We start from the raw sequence: 18,192 nt of genomic DNA, 5'->3' as shown, positions 1-18,192 counted from the left end.
TATTATTATGTGCATGAATCCGAGTCAGTTTCCTTGGTTGTCATTACTCCAAAGAAAATGTGGTAAGTGGAGGGTGTGTGTTGATAACATGCCACTTAATGCTGCTACATAGCAAAATCATTGTTGTTTTCCTTTTCAAGGGAAATATTAAACCAAGTTGCAGGTCGTGAGAGGTAGTCAATTATGGATGTCTTTTAGGGTGTTTCTAGATTGGCATTGTATTTCTGGAAGATCAGCTAAAGACTATTGTTGTCACTCGTTGGGGGTGCTTTGTCTATCATAGGATCACTTTTGGTTTGGTTAATGCTTATGCTACTTTTCAAACTGGATGAACAGTTTGTTTGGTCCTTATCTAAGTAGGTTTACTAGAGTCCTTATGGTTGACATTGGATATTATAGTTCCAAGTTGGAGCAATTGTCAAAGTTAAAGCTATGTTTTCAAAGGCTAAATGAAGAAGGTGGCCAGTCAAACCTGAAGAAATGTGAGTTGGTATAATTGCGGGTTCATTTTCTAGGGCATGTGATCTCACAGAATGCTATAGAGGTTGATCTTAAGAAGGTGAAGGCTTTGGTGTTGATGGACCCCCCCCCCCCCCCCCCATCATTGCTCAATGTTAGGGTTTGTTTGTGCATAATCTGAAGTATTTATCTAGGTTTTTTTTGCATACTTTTGCAATATGTATATCGTCTCTAAAAGATGTGGTAGCAGGTCCATAGTTTTCAATGAACTAAAGATGCACTAGAAGATTTTGACAAGGTTAAAGAGATTTTTTGATAGTAACTTAGATTTAAATATTTTGATAGGTTTAAAGAGATTTTTCAAGCGAGAGGATGAGTTTTATGTTTCTATGATAGTGGATAATATCTCCATTGGGGTTGTTTTACTGTAAAAAGTAAGTAAATGCTACGGGTTGATCTACTTCAACATCAGAGTAAATGCTACGGGTTGATCTACTTCAATATCAGAGTAAGTAAATGCTACGGGTTGATCTACTTCAATATCAGAGTAAATGCTACGGGTTGATCTACTTCAATATTAGAGTAATAAGTCCAAGGGAGATGGCCTATACGGAGGTTGAGCAATGTGTGATGACTCTAGTGTCTACATGCTAGAAGTTTAAAGTGCACCTTATTGTTTGTAAATTTTATGTGCTCACTTATAAGAATCTATTGCTTGAAGTGGTTTTGCATTTGAAGCCAGGGATGTGTATCATGAACTGGGTGTTGGAGTTGTAAGATTTCAAGTCTGAATTCAAGATTGATTATACCAACAAGTCTAACTTGGTAGATATTTTGGTGAACAAGATTGTAGATTTTTCGGTGTATCTAAGGGGAGTGCGGGATGAAGTGGGTGAAGAGACAAAGGTAGAAAGAGCTTTTGTGATGTGGTATGATAGTACCTACAGAAGAGTGGTGCAAAAAGCTAGTGAAGGATTGGTAATTGAGATGGACACAAGAGAGGTGCCACTAAGAAAAAGGGGATTTTATTTTTGCAAGATTTCAATTTTGAGCTTTTGCAATTGAATCTATTGTTTTAATATTTTTCACTCTCCTATTAAACAAATGATCTCTACAAATACTCGTGTGACATGAAAAAATTCTGCTTGTATATTTGTATTCCTTCATTTTCCTAAAATTCAACTAAAACATATATACATCCTTGCTTGTGGCAATGTAAAATCATGCATATTTCTATAAACATGAACTATAACATTGAGAAAAAAGGAACAATTTCTAATCAAATCTAGAAGAAAATACACCATGTAGTGTAATGGAAATAGCGGAATTAAGAGAATTAAAGTGAGATTTTTGTGAGATCACTTTGAGAACATAGAGGGTGAAATTAATTGATGGTAGTAACATAAACATAGTACTTAATTAACTTGGCATGAACAACACTTTTGCAAGAGAGAGTATTGGAGAACATGACAATAGTTGCGGACCGAATTTATTGGCAGCAGGTCCCCCCTCTAAAAGGCGTTTGTATTATAGATTCTCCCATCAAGAGAGACTTGGTACAATACAATCTTTGTGTTCCTTTTGACCTTGGTGATGCTATGAAGATGGAAAGGTTCATGCATCACGAGCATAACATAAACTATTCAAAAAGCATTAACTATCCAAAGACTTAGTCCCAAGGCCTCAAACACCTTCGAAGGTGGAAAGAGCTAGCAGGGAATGAGGGTAGGGAAGAGGAAGAACAATCATTCATAGGAAAGTAATATTTCCTCACTTATCATCACTCTTTTTGCTTATCATAGCATAATAGCATAGTATTGAAGATGAAGAAGATGGCAAGCTTGAGCATTGAATAATGGCTCTTGGTTGGATTTTCATTCCATAGCCAAGAGTGTTGGTGTAGGCTCTCCACTTCTCAACAAGCTTGGAGAAAGAGATGGAGCTCTTGCACTTTGCACTCCACACAATGAGAGAATTTGTGTGTGTGTGTGAGAGAGAGAGCATACCTTCCCCTCTCAAGCTTGGTCCACCTCTCTCTCTCTCTCTCTCTCTCTCTCTCTCTCTCTCTCTCTCTCTCTCTCTCTCTCTTGTATTACTTAATTATATCATTTGGACATGTGTCCTCTTTTTCCTCTTTGAGAGAAAGAACTTAATTATATATTTTTATGCATCTGAATTCTCATTGGACCCCTTTAAAGCCTATCCAATAGGATTCAAGTACATCATGAGGGCCACATGTGTAGGATTTTGACAGGTGTCTTTTATGCTTCTCAGTCATTTGGTGTGAATTGAACAATTCAAGCACTTAGTCAATTAAGCATGGAAACCGTTTATTCCTCTTGAGAGTTTATCTTTGAATTGAACACTTCAAGAACCTTAGTCATTTAAGCATAGAAATCACCTCAAGATTTGGGCAAGGTTCCCACAAACACTTTAAGCACCCTAGCTTTCCTAAGGTCAAAGGACTTTTTAACACTAAGCTTTGGAGGTATTTAATTACGTCTTCTAAGCTCCACTAAATGCACACTGCTCTTTAATAGACTACCTCCTTTTGGACCCCTATTGAGATGTAACCATCTCTCCTCTTAGTCCCTTGCTGAGGTAAAACTAGAAGCACTTATTGCACATTGCTCTTTGGTAGACCGCCTCCTTTTGGACCCCTATTGAGATGCAATAATTTCTCCTTTTGGTCCCTTGTTGAGATAGTTCTATAAGCACATATCTATATCCAAACTCTCGTTTCCCTTTTATCTTCCCATATTAAGCAATTAGTTTAATATGAGAAAATCATTTGGTAAAGTTAGATATTATATTTTATGACATTACTTCTCTCTTGAAATCACAGTCATCCTTGACTATGAGGTAGAGAAGATAAAGCATAGTCATTAGTCCATGTCTCTTAGTGGGTAGAGGATCCCTTTTTACCCTACGCCATCATTCCAGAATGGATGAATAATCCATTTGGTGCTCAGGAGACTTAGCTGCTCTTTAGTCCATATCATACTTCCAAAGTAGAGTGACAATTTCTACTTGGTGTTTGGGAGACGTCTTCACCACAAACATGATCCTAAGCATGCATAATTCTTAAATTTTGTGTACAATAAAAGAAAGAGAATGAGTCTTATAAGACAAAAACATTGTTCATTTAAAATGGATTTTCATTTTCTTACTCTAGTGTAGCATTGTAAGCATTGACAAGGTTCATATTATCCTTAAGCTAGTATCCTTGCATCCATCTAGCATCTTTAAAAGGATAATTCTTAAACATAACAATATATCATTGGATAACGTTATTGTTTCTTAGTACCTTGTCTTTGGGTCAAAGAATCAATTCGGGCTGCAACACCTCTTCTTGTGGCGGCTCCTCCGTTATTGGTTTTTTTGTTGGCTCTCATTTGTAAGGCTTGAGTAGGCTCACAATGGTTAGCATTGTGAATGAGCCAATGGTTGGGCAACTTTAACCAGTAATCCATCTCATTGATTGGCTTAAGAATTTTAAAATAAAGGACCATAGTATCTTTTTGCTAGTTTAGCATAATACTCTTGGTGGCTCGTAGGATTCTTGCCCATACTGATGCCTTAGATGAGCCTTGAGAAACTTTAGCAAGACCCAATCATTTCCTTAAAGGCTAAGGATCTTCTGTGCTTATTAGCAATAGCCCTTTTTGCCTTTGCTTTGAGATGGATATAACCTCTCTAATCTTTGGAAAAGATTCTTGTGAGTCTCGGCTATATCCATCTCAACAACAAAGATCTTCCCATATACTTTAAGTAGTAAGAAACTTTGGATCTTCCCTTTTTAACCTCGAAAGGTGCTTTCCCCATAAAAGTATGTACAATGTCATTGTACGCATACTCTATAAGAGGTAGGTACTTCTCTCATTGAGAACGTTGGTGTATTGGTCCCTTGCTAAGGTAAATCTAGAAGCACTTATTGCACATTGATTATTGGTAGATCGTCTTCTTTTGGACCCCTATTGAGATGCAACCATTTATCCTTTTGGTCCCCTATTGAGATAGATCTAAAAGCACATATCTATATCCTAACTCTTGTTCCCCTTTTATCACTCCATATTAAGTGATCAATTTAACATGAGAAAATCAGTTGGTAAAGTTAGATATTATATTTTATGACAATAGAAAACTGTAAACTTGCCATGGTATCAAAGTAGCCAAGATGAGCAACTCAAGCAACCACAAAACCAAAGAAGAATCAAAGTAGCACTATGGTACGGGTGCAGTGAACACCTCCAATCACATAATCAAGTCACATGGAAACCATGCATAATTTCACTATGCATAGTGAAAAGGCTCCAAAAAATGGCTTCAATTGCAAAAGCATGAAATTGAAAGCTTTGAACAATAAAATATCCACTCTAGAGGAAAACATTCTCCTCATCACCCAAGCCACCAACACATACCACACTTGGACTTTATCTATATAGCTTGGAGTTTCATGTTACTATATACATGTGGTAGTGATGTGTGTGAACACACTTAGGACCATCAAGGAATTTTTTCCCTCACTATTCTCCCGTGCATTGTATATATGCCCATTCATTCTAGAGCTATCTATCTTTCCATTGTACACTAAGTAATATACTCTCTGTTGTGTGCCTTGAGCTTCCTTCATCTTCTCCAAGTTCTGTAGATAAAGTCCATTGGTATTAGATTAGGCTATGTCCTCGCGGGCTTAGTCACCAGCACCTCTAGCACACACCTGCTCACTTTCTTCGATTTTAATGAGATTTGTCAAGAGTTCGTAGGTCGACAAATTTTTTGGGACTACTTAAAGAGCTTAATCTGCTCAAAGTTTTTGATTCGGGCTCATTTTGGCCTCCGTTTCCACTACAAACAGTACTGCACAAGCTATTTCGTCATTTTGTGCAAAAATTTTGTCAGTGCCGTTTTCTGCATAACAGGTCCTTACGGTCTTCTACAATTAGTGATATAGAGCATGTATTGTTCCTTCTTTCCTTCTCCTCTTTTTGGGCAGTTTTCATATCAGAATGGTTGACAACAATACATATGTGTTCAAGATGTTTGCTGACGAGGAAACGATTTAGATGGGGACAATTACCCTATGTGGGCTTATATGATGCAACATGTTCTTATGTCAAAGGGCATTTGTTTCATTGTGCAGTGCATTGATGTACGTCCTAGATCTGAGAATACAGGTGATTTTGAGGATGTTGCAGGTCTTGCTACAAGGATCGCTACTGTTGGCGTTGTTTGGCCTACGAAAGAACAAGCTTGTTGGGATGTAAAGGATGCACACGCTCATGCGTCGATTGCATTATCTGTGAAGCACACCATTAATCTCACATTCTCCTGAAGTTGTAATGTTCGATGCATTGTGCACATTGCTATTGCAAGAGTCACTTTGTCTGAAGTTTTTATGTGCTTCAAACAATTTTGGGCTATGGTTGAAAATGTCTCAAATGTATTGTGGGCACCCTCCATTCCGATTGAGGGGGGGAGTATATGTCTCATGAATTTAATGCATTTCTCGCTAGTTGTGGGATAAAACACCAATGTACAGTGCCTTATATGCCTCAGCAAAATGGTGTTGCTGAGAGAAAACACGGGCCACTTACAGAAATGGCATGATGTATGGTCAAAATTCAAGCTTTTCCGCATTCGTTTTGGCTTGAGGCCATCATGTGTGACACTTATGTACTTAATAGGTGTCCTACTAAAGATTTGCAGTCTATTACTCCATATGAAGCATGTCATGATAGAAAGCCTTCTATTGAGCACATGCGTGTTTTTGGCTGTTTGGCATATGCTTTGGTGCTACAAACATAGCGCAAAAAATTGGATGATAAGGCTGTCAAATTTATTTTTTTTGGCTATAGTACTCTAAGAAAAGGTTACAGATTGTATCATCTGTAAAAAAGCGTATCTTGGTCTCACGACATGTTGTGTTTGTGGAAGATTTTGTTCAGCCCTTGCGGTCATGTACTAGAGACAATAATATCACAGGACATTTATGACACTTTGTTGCCTCTTTTTAGTGGTGGAACTTTGAATGTAAATACCAATGAGACAAGCGTAGAGCCTATGGGGGTTTCTAAAAATCTTACACGTCAGCCTATTAGTGACGCAGATGTACATGATGTACTTGATCAGCAAAGGGCTGAAAATGAGCAGGCTAGAGGTATGCCAAAATGGCTGGTGCATACATTGCATGATAGTAAATTGGATGCACCTTTGTCTAGTTGCACTCGTTCAGGCTCTTGCCATGCATCTTATGCATCAGATTGTCATGCTTTGGCTGTGTCTAGCTTACATGATCTTGAGGAACCTCTGTCTTTTGATGAAGCACAAAATTCAAAAAATTGGATGGCTGCCATGCAATCAAAATATGATGCACTTATAGAAAATGACACATGGACTTTATGTGATTTGCCCTATGGAAAAAAAGCCATTGGTACAAGTGGGTTTACAATTTGAAATGCAAGCCGGATGGTGAGATTGAGCGCTATAAGGCTAGACTTGTTGCAAAGGGTTATGCACAGCAAAAGGGCATAGATTATGAAGAGACTTTTTCTCCCACTTGTCGTATGAATATTGCACGTTTTCTATGTGCATTGGCAGCTCATTTTGGTTGGGATGTACATCAATCGGACAATGTTATTGCTTTCTTGAATGGTGACATGTTTGAGGAAGTTTATGTAACACGGCCTCTAGAGAGTTTTTGTCAAGAAAGGACAAGAGGATAAGGTGTGCAAATGTAACAAAGCTTTGTATGGGTTGAAGCAATCTTCTCGTTCTTGGTATGAGAAGGCTAACACTCATTTGGTCAAACAAGGCTTTTGTAACAGTCCAACAGAAAGCACATTGTACGTAAAGCATGAGGGTGATGTACTTCTCATTGTGGTTCTTTATGTAGATGATTTGCTGATCACTGGACCAAATGAGAGACATATTACTGAATTTAAGGCTGATTTAAATGCTACTTTCAAGATGAAAGATTTGGGGTTGTTGCATCATTCCTTGGGTATACAGTTTAAGCAGTGTGACGGTGGAATTGCCTTGTGTCAGAAAAATTACATAGAGACATTGCTATCTAAGTTTGGACTTGAGGATTGCAAACCTATTGCCACTCCGATGGAAACATGTTTGAAATTGAGTCTTCATGATGTTGGTGCTCCTGCAGATTTCACTCTTTACCAAACTGTTGTTGGATGCCTCATTTATGTATGCAACATGAGGCCGGATATTCAATTTGTAGTCTCAAAGGTCAGCAAATTTATGCATAGCCCAGGGTCTAAGCATTGGCAGGTTGTCAAGATGATTTTCCGCTTCTTGTGGAGCTTTACATTTTGGATTGTTTTATCCCAAGGGGGGATCATTGCTGCCAGACTTACATGCTTTTTAAGACTCAAATTGGGCTGGTTGTTTTGACACATGAGTGTCCACAAGTGGTTTTTGTTTCATTCTTGGCATTTCATGTATATCATGTATATCATGGTTGAGCAAGAAGAAACCTACTGTAGCCACTTCTAGTTGTGAGGCTGAGTATAGGGGAGTCTTCACAGCTACGGTTGAGTATGTATGGATCAGATGCCTTATGGCTGATTTGGGTGTTGGACAGAACACTTCCAACACTATCTACACCGACAATCAGAGCGCATTGGCAATTGCGAGGAATCCAGTTTTTCATGCTCGCACAAAACACATTGAGGTGCATTAGCACTACGTCAGGGAGAGGCTCTCAGCAAGAGAGATTAGCTTGGCTTATGTGCCAACATAGGATAACCTTTCAGATCTTTTCACAGAGGCATTGTCTTGTGAGAAGTTTGAAGCTTTCCATAATTCTTTGGGCTTACTCAGCTTTGTGGCCCGATCATGTCCTCAGGGCATGGCACTTCCCTTTACTCATATGCCAGGTCTTGTTCACCGCATCACTCTAGGGGGGATTTGTTACCATATACATGTGGTAGTGATGTGCGTGAACACACTTAGGACCACCGGGGCATTTTTCTCTTCTCTAGGAGGTTTCCCCCCCCCCCCCCCCCCCCCCCCCCCCCCCCCCCCCCCCGCATTGTATATACGCCGATTCATTCTAGGGCTATCTATCTTTCCATTGCACACTAAGTAATATACTCTCTATTGTGTGCCTTGAGCTTCCTTCATCTTCTCCAAGCTGTGTGTGTTTTCCTACAACCGTAATTCCAACATTTCACCCATTTTCAGGAAAAATTGATTTATATATGAAGTTCTTGTTGAAGAGGGGTCATTTTATTACCTCTTGTAGCACGTAACTTGAGGGGTTCGTTTTGATACCCTTTAAATGCACGTGATATTGATGACCCTTTTTGGTGAGCCCCTTGAGGTGACATGGCAAGCTCGAGGATTTTGTCACATGGCATAAAAAATCACCAAGTTGGCTTTGTTCAATAATTTTTCTTTATTACTACTTTGTCAGTGAATAGTAGGACATGCTATACTCAAATGTTTGCTTACCAATTTGGCTTAACACGGTACACATTTTGTCTCGGTGGGCTAAATAATTTAAATCTTGAATCCCATGGAGAATGTCTATTTTTAACACCATTTCATTTACGTTGAACAATGAATATTACATATGAACTTGCATCCAAAAGTTTGGCTTAGCCAACTTGAGATTTTGCTACATGGCATAAGATTTTCAACAAATTTATTTCCAATAAAGAAATTTTCCTTATATACTAGGTAAAGGATGGTCCTTTACCTAGTAACTTGGGCTCAAAAGCAAATTTTCACCCAGGACATTCACTTGGCAAGATAAACAGTTTATTTGCATTGCATAATTGTTTCAAAGCTTGGATCCAATAGAGAAATGTCTCCACATCACACCACTTTGACCTTGTTCAACAATGGACTACACATGAGTCTTTGTGTAGAAACTTGTCTTAGCAAGCTCAAGATTTGTCCATATGGAACGAAAATCTCCACCAACTTGTGCTCAATAGATCAAATCTTTTCTTTCTCACACCATTTTGATTAGGCAGACAACACAACAACACAATACTGTACATGGTTCTCATCTAGTACCGGGGCTTAACAATCTTGAATATTTAAAAAGATACAGTTATTACTATTACACACAAACTTGATTGATCCAGAAGGTAGTCTCCTTCTCTTTTTAAGAGCATAAGAAGAAATCAAGAATGTGTCACATGATTTCCTCTTTGGGTTGATGAAGGACCTAGTAAGGTGGAAATTTTGATCCTAAAATTGTACGATTTCAACAGAAACATTTCTTCTTAAGATTTTGTCTGCAAAGCAACTAGAAAGCTCATATCTAGATATTTCACCATGTGTTACTATTATGTAGATACATTTAACTCAATCAAAATCTTCTCTTTCTAATAGAACAAGAAGAATTTGTTTCATCATGCCAATATTTGAGAGAGAGAGAGAGAGAGAGAGAGAGAGAGAGAGAGTACATGCTAATTAATTGAGGCCAAGCATTTCTTGCATGATGTAGCATGGTGGAGAATATGGGGCTTGGAGACAAAGAAGCATCATATTAGAAAATGTTGGCAGTCGAACCATGCGGGCACCCTCCTAGTCGACCCCTTCTTCATGAGCCCTAAAATTTTGAATGTCCACCATTATTTTTTCAAAAAACCTTGTAATTATATGAGAGCCTTTGAGTTTGATCAGATATTTTCCGAGTTTGCTTCTGCGAAATCTGAGCTGTAAAGTCTGTACTTGAGTCTGAGTCTTGTAACGCTAGTCATTGGCAAAAAATGCCCTAGGTATAAAGTTCATTTTTGCAAATGGGAAAGGGGAATAATCATTATCATAATGGTTTGGGGTTTGAGCATATGAATAAGAGCGACTACTCTCACACGCTTTGTAATCATCATATCTTGAGCTTTGGTAATCACATTTTGACTTTGAAACTTGCATCGTGATCCTTGTCTACTTCTCTTTCATTTAAGTGTAATCATTTCAATTCTGTTGAGGTTTGCGACTAAGCATTAGTGAGATAAAGCAACTATTTTGAGTGCATTAATGGTTGTTTTTGACGTTTCGACCATAGAAGATCCTTAGGTGGTGAGTGACCTCATCGTAGCTTTTTACTTAGAGACCATTTACACTTTGGTAGTCAGATATCTAGACTTGGGGCTTAGTGCTTGGTAGAGGCTAGAAGTTGGGGACTTTTTAAGTATACTCTTGAGGGGTATTGGGATTTGTGAGTGAGATACGAGAGAATTTCATTCTTCATATTTTCCGACGCTTTGAATTTTTTCATTTTTTCTTCCAGTTTTGCATTATTAGTTGGATTTTATTCATAGGATTCACTTCAGTATTTAAGAGTAGGTTAGGTAACATTTACAACCATCAAATTTAGAAAAAAGGTTTTAAAAAAACTTATCTTGGTAGCCGAGACCATAAACTTCAAAATTTGGAGAATTCGATGTTTCGAGCTCAAAAATTCATACAAACCCAAAAATAAGTGCAAAAAGGGGTAAACCAAGCAAGGGAGAGATGATCTGGAAAGTTTCAAGCAAAAATGTGTAGGAACATGGATCGCGATCCATGACCCCCTGAGCCATTTTTGGATAGCACAAAAACCTTGAAAATAGAGCAAACATTGAGGCTTTTTGACTTTTTGGAATCCAAATTCAAAAATATATGGAAACTCACCATTTACAAGGTGCGGGCATACAATTGACCAAATTTCATGTTCAAATGTGATGGAACATGGATTGCGATTCATGACCCCATATCACATATCTGAAGCTGATAGTTGAGCAGTGAGTAGTTGACATCATTTGGGGCAACTTTTGTAAAAGGTACCATAGCAAAAAACAACCAAAAAATGACCAAATCACCCAAATACCAATTGTAAGTAAAAAACCGCAAGGCAGACCCAAAAATTGGCTTTTGACAAAGAGAAAGTTTTCTAAATCCAAAAATAAGTGTTGGGGTAGACTCTATAGACTGCAAGTAATCATCAAACCAAGTTTGGGGTTCATATCAAATGGAACATGGATCACGATCCATGTCCCCCTGCTAAATTTTGGCCAAAGATCATACAACCTTGTAGCAGAGACCAACAGAAACAACTTATCCAAAAGCAAGGGTACCAAAAAACTTCAAATAGTGGGTCAAAACAAGGCAAGAGTTATTCAAGGCCAAAAACCATCAAACAAACCTAGAAAGTGACTTTTGGGTGATCTAAAGGGAATCAAACCACATAAAACTCACATAACAAGGATCAAGAGACTGTGAGAGGCATGTGTGCCAAGTTTCAGAAGATTCTAACATTGGGGTACATGGATCTCGATCCATGACCCCCTGTCACAAAGTGAACTCAGATAGATACTAGGGCTAGCACTAGTCCTTAGAAGCATAGTGGTCTTCTCAAAATTCAATTTGGACTTGATTTGTGCATATTGTAAGTAAAATAGGATTAGGAGTACGATAATCTCTGTTTGTGACATAAGGGTATCACAACCAGGGTTAGTATGAAGGATCATAGTTACACGGATGTAGATCGCACCTTGATAGAAGACTTTGGTGTGACCATTGGCTGAGGAACACAGTTGCGTGCTTGGTTGATGAAGGATGCACATATTTGGATGTGTGGAGCATCGAAATACAGAAGCCTGAAAAAGGAGGATTGCATCGATCGTAAACAAATAGTAGATGAAGTTTGCGTTCGAAATTTGAGTGACAATGATCAAAATGAGTTTCATGATTCAAGAAGCAATGAACTTGAGAATGATGTTGAAGACAAGATTTTGAGTGGCTCAAAAAATGAAAATGCACCAAAACCACATGAGCCAATCTTCTATGAGTTTCCTAACCAAAAAATGAGGAGACAAAAGATATATCAAATGAGACGAACTTAAAAGCAACAAAACAAATTCGAGATACCAATGCCAAAGTTGATGACCAAAATGTTGTATCTTATGGTTGTGCGAGCATATGATTGAGAGCGGTGCTAAGCCTCGTAGACAACATCCCTATATCTATAACGAAACATTTTCGAAGAAAATAAACAAGCTTAAGGAAGCAGAGTTTATCTATGAGATAGAGCACACAGAATGGGTGTCGCCAATCATGGTAGTGTCCAAAAAGAATGAAAAATTACCAGTGTTTGTAAATCTTAAACGTGTAAACGCTGCCACAATCAAAGATAACTATCCCTTATCCATCACAGATCATGTGATTGAGAGAGTCCCATGCAAGGAAGCTTATAGCTTTCTTGATGGATTTTTGAGATATAACCAGCTTGTTATCAAGCCAGAGGATCAACACAAAATGGCCTTTGTAACATAATGGAACATATTTACTTAGCAGGTAATGACTTTTGGCCTAACCAATGCACCTACCACATTTTGCCTAAATTATGAAACACCTCCAAAGCATCATGCTAAGGTTTTGCACAAGAGGTGAAATTTTAAAGCCCAAGGCTAAGTTTTATGTTTACCAAAGTTCATCCTAATTTAGCACATCCTAAATTAGCAGATAGGTTGTAGCCCGGGTAAGCGTCATAAAGCCTCCAATGTTTGTGCAAAGGTCTTGCACTCAAGCTAGTTAATTTAAAGGTAAGTCTTCGTAGACGTACCAAACGGGTGTCCTCCTAGTTGACCCCTTCATCATGTGCCCTAAAATCTTCATATCCCATCATTATTTTTGCAAAAAGGCTTTGTAATAATATGAGAGTCTTTGATTTTAGATAGATTATTTATGAGCGAGTTTATGTAAAATCCGAGTTGTAAAGTCTTCTTTTGAGTATAAGCCTTGTAAAGCTGGCCAACTGGCCAAGAAATCCCTATACATAAAGCTCACTTTTTGTAAGTGGGAAAGGAGACATAATCATTATCTAAGTTTTTGAGTTTTGGAGCATATGACTGAGAGCGGCTACTCTCACGCGCCTTGTTATCCATTTTTTCTTGAGCTCTGGTAACCCAAATTTGATTTCAATTATTGCATTGTGTTCTTTGTCTACCGCTCTTTAATTTAAGTGTAATCTTTGTCAATTCTGATGTGGTTTGCGACTACACGTTAACAAGATAAAGCGACTGTTTTGAGTGTGTTAGTGATTATTTTTGATGTTTTGATCTTTGGAGAGTGTTCCTACACTATAGAACGACCTTTTTGGTATGTCATGTTGCTATTTTTATGACCTTGATCATGATGGATCGTGATTTTGGTACCTTGTCAGATTGCTCCAAATTTGGTACGATAGTGTCCCTAAGCATCTTAGGCCTCCTCCTAAAGTTTCGTTGCGTTTGGAATTTGTTTGAGTGCCAAAATGGCATGACGATCGAGTGCAAGCATACATCTTGCTAAATTTCACGTTCTGAAGTGGACAAACATGTATCGTGATCCATGTCCCGCTTGATCATCTAGAGCTGAGATTTTAGTAGTGAGTAGCTAACAACATTTAGGACAACTTTTGTAAAGGTAGTCAGAGAAAAAATAAAAGAAAAGGTGACCAAATCACCAAAAGACCAGTTGCAAGTCAAAAAGCTGCAAGGCACATACAAAAGCTTTTTTGTGAACAACAAGAACTTTATCAAAATTCAAAAATAAGTTATGGAGAGTGCTGCTAAAATTGCCAGAAATCACCAAGCCAAATTTGGGGTCCACATCTGATGGGACATGGATCACAATCCATGATCCCCTGATGACTTCTTGTATAGAGACCATACAAGAGTACCAAAAAACTTCAAAAAGTGGGTCAAAACAGGGCAAAAGTCAGTCAAGTCCAAAAACCGCTAAAAACCATCAAACATACCTAGTAATTTACTTTTGGGTGATCTAAAGTGATCCAAATCACATAGGATGGGAACTATGAGGGACCTGTGTGCAAAGTTTTAGTGCATTCTGACACTGGGATACATGAATCGTGATCCATGTCTCCCTGTCTCACAGATTGAGCCTAGATTCATGAATCATACCAGAGCTAGCACTAAGTTGTTGGATAGACTGGAATAGCTAACCCATTTAGATGAGTTGCGACTCAAGGCTGTTGGCAGCCATTTACACACAAAAATAAGATATGAAAGAATTTCATGGCCAACATGTGATAAGCAAGGAGTTTTAGAAGGGTGACTATGTATTAGTCTACACCTTGAATCAACACTTCAATTTTTTTGAAAAAGCGAGGTAATGGTTTATTTGTGATCAAATAACATATCCCCTAATGTTGCTGTACAACTTGACATTAGAGGGACAGGTGATGCCTAATTGAATCAATGGTTGCAATCTGAAAAAGCATCATCAGCCTCTCACCACGGAAATGTTGGAGAAGATTCACGAAGCAAAGGTCAAGAAGTTCAAGAATAAGCAAAGAGGAAGCTAGGATGTAGATTTTAAAGCACAAAGAACGACAAAATCTAGCTCCACTATGTCAAATAGAAGCACCTTCTCCTCCTATAGCAGCAGTTCAGATCGAGCAAAGTTGACTTGGAGGTATGGATGTACGTATCAATGTCCAAATATTTGATGGAACCATGGAAAGAGAACTTGTAGATATTGGAGCACACATTAATGCTATAGAATATTCTACATACCTCAAACTATCTATCTCCATGACAAAATGGACCAAAATAGAGCTAAGGGCAGCTAACAGAGGTACAATGGTCAGTCTGGGCTAAGCCAATATCTAAAATATTGATGGAAATGATTGCCCGAATCAATTCCACATCATGAAAGATACGGGAATCTCAATGAATAAATCATCTTAGGAGTTTCATGGATGTGTACTTACAAACCAGTACCAGATTGAGAAGATGACACTCTAAAGTACAACCTCAAGGGTACATCATACCTTACACCCTTGGCCCAAACATATCACATTCGGAATGTACATGCTCAATTAGAAGAATCAGAGAAAGAGGAGCCATAGTCAGCTATCCACCCAGAACAGTCTACATTCAAAGAGAGGTTACACAAGTTTGGGTAAAAAAGTCCATCATGGAAACCAAACCACAACAGATATGGGTATCCAAAGCCCTACTTTCCAATCCATCTTCCAACTCGACTGACCAAGCTTCCAAGTAGCCAAAATACCTAATCATACGCCACAATGGTGGAGGAAATCAAAACAAAAATTCAATGCTTCATCAAGCTCACCAAAGTACAAGTGGATTCCCAAATACCAAGTAGAAAAGTCCATAACTGCCAAAGACTAACATGGAAATGGAGACCAAAACAATCAAAATGCCAATTTAAGACCTAGGGAACTGCCATACTGGATCCACCGCCCTACCACCCTATGTTTAGACCAGCTCCTAGCCCTAGCCATCATATGGATCCTCATTCCACACTGGTCCAGTCCGAGCCCCTGGCTCAGGTCCCTGACCCCCTAGGCTTAGGATCCTTGTCCTGACATTACTCGCCCATTGGAGAAGCGTTTTCGTCCTCGAAAACACAAGTGGTAGTATCTTCGTAATAACACTGATGTTTTCCGTGTTGGCATCCCATATGCGAGCCAATGGATACTTGGTGTAGTGAGGAGGTTCAACGAAACCAAGAGAAACATCTTGATTTTCAACATTGTTGTCCTTTTGCAAGCACTTGGGTCTAAATGGTAACTCCATTCATAACTCACTTGAGTACTGTAAAGGAATAACCACAACTAAGAGTTGTCCAAAGGTATAACCAGTTTTCAGATCTTCTGAAGGTACTGGAATAATGCAGGAAAACCTTGGTGCAACTTTCTATGAAGTTCTGAGTCAGATTTCCAACTCGCATGAGTATCTTAAAAAGCTCATAGCTACTAAGAAGAAGAATAGGGTGTGTCCTTACGTCAGACTTTTGAACATTTTGGAACACCCAGAACTACATGTTCACCCCTATTAAGTCCTTGACTTATGAAACTATGGAAACGGTATCCAACCCCACAACAACAGGTGTTCAAAGTTGAAAACCTTACGCCGAAGCAAATTCTAGAATAGGGAGAGAATCACCATTCAGAAATGCGTTGTGCTAACGTATGCTCTTAGCAAAACATACTTGTAAGCTGCCCATACAACACTCGATGAATAGCAGCAGTGAGAGTGAGGTATTGTCCCCCAACCACTTATAGACAGTCTTCCACGACTAACGATAAACTATGACTCAACTAGTGAGTATCCAGCCATATACTCAATATGGAGTGGAGGCAACCAACTAGGTTTAAAGTGGTTGGAGTGGAGTAAACTCTTAGAGTTTAGACCAAGCAACCACAAATACCCATACTGAGCCATTACCTTGTATGGTCGGGTGTAAACTCGTGATAACTCGGCAGTAGAAATTGTACTTGCAATGCAAAAAGGTGCAGAGAGAATAAAGTCCATGAATTGGCATTCCGCTCCAAATAAATCAGTGTTGAACACTAGGGCCCGTAACACCTAGTGCACATGCATTTAACAAAAAATTATCCAACCCACAATTCCATGAGGAGACTTTCCACGGTACGTACGTGAAAGCCTTTCAACAGAGCTGGACCATAATCAAATGTGAAAGCTCAGTCACACCTAGGTACCAACCATGAGACATTCTCAGTAATTTAGCATACTCGACTACATGTGGAAACGATCAATCACCTATTCAACCTTCTAGAGACAACCACTACCAAGGGAAATCAACTAAAAGCACACTATGTGTACGCAATTACTACGATATCTACGACACTTATGCTCATTGGAACACGACCTAACCTTGTTGAATCATCACAAAACTCAAGGGGTAACCTCTACACACATAGAGGACACTACCCGAAAGTCTCTAACCCAATCTACTACCAACAAACGCTTGGTGCAAAAAATGCATATGAAGACAACCATGATATTATAGGTCAGTGATTCTCAACATACTTAGGCATAAAGTGTATTTAAACTCATCGTGAATGCAATGACATAAAGAAATCACAAAATGGATACACGGCTAGAGAGAAAAATCACTTTGAAGCTCATAGGAGAGCTCTTCGCAAAAGGAGACCGGAATTGTTTAAACTTGGCGTTGAAGCGTAGCTCTCACTATTGCTAACACGATGGTGTAGTTGCCTCCACATTGTAGCTTCTGTAGTACGCATAGAGAGGAGAATAAGACTTCACTCCCTCTTTGACACAAAGCACGTAGTCATGGTACACTTAGTAGAGCTCCAAAAGATGATTAATTAAAAGTCTCCTTTAGGGTTACAAAATTGGCTTATATTAACTCATCAAAATTAGCTCCTACTTTCTACTATGGGTTTTTCTTATCCGCATGTTTAATAAGTTACAATCTAGAAACTTGATTGAGTTCCAAAAAATGATAAAAATTGAGTCTGTCAAATTAAATAATACAAGAATGGGCTTTCTAGTTGTGGAGTGTCTTCCGTTCAACACTCCCCCACTCTGAGTTCATGTCGCCCTCCACATGATCTTTCCATGTGTCGAGGCCTTGTCTCTGTAGTGCTCTTGGCCCTTGTCTTTTGAGTTTGTAGCAGTCTTCTATTGCCCAACAATGAAAACCAAAGTGGCTTTCATAGGTTTAGATAAGACTCATTTCTCATGTTGCCAAGGTGACTATAGGGCCAAAGATTTTGTTGTCGTATGTGAAGAGGCTGATGTAGAAGGCTTTCTTGAATGCCTACATGTGGTAGCTTGGCAAGAACATGAATCTTTGATAAAATAAGTGCAACACCTCTGGGGATGGTTGCTTTGACTTTTTATAGCTCATTTGGTGACAATGTTGTTCATTGATAATAACGTTGAGTCCGTTGCTTTGGACTTTGTGAACACCTCAAGG

The sequence above is a fragment of the Adiantum capillus-veneris genome, chromosome 19, assembly GCF_014529385.1.
Source record: "Adiantum capillus-veneris isolate H3 chromosome 19, ASM1452938v2, whole genome shotgun sequence".
Lineage (NCBI taxonomy): Eukaryota > Viridiplantae > Streptophyta > Polypodiopsida > Polypodiales > Pteridaceae > Adiantum > Adiantum capillus-veneris.
The sequence above is the reverse complement of the archived record's forward strand: the minus strand, read 5'-3'. Positions refer to the sequence as shown.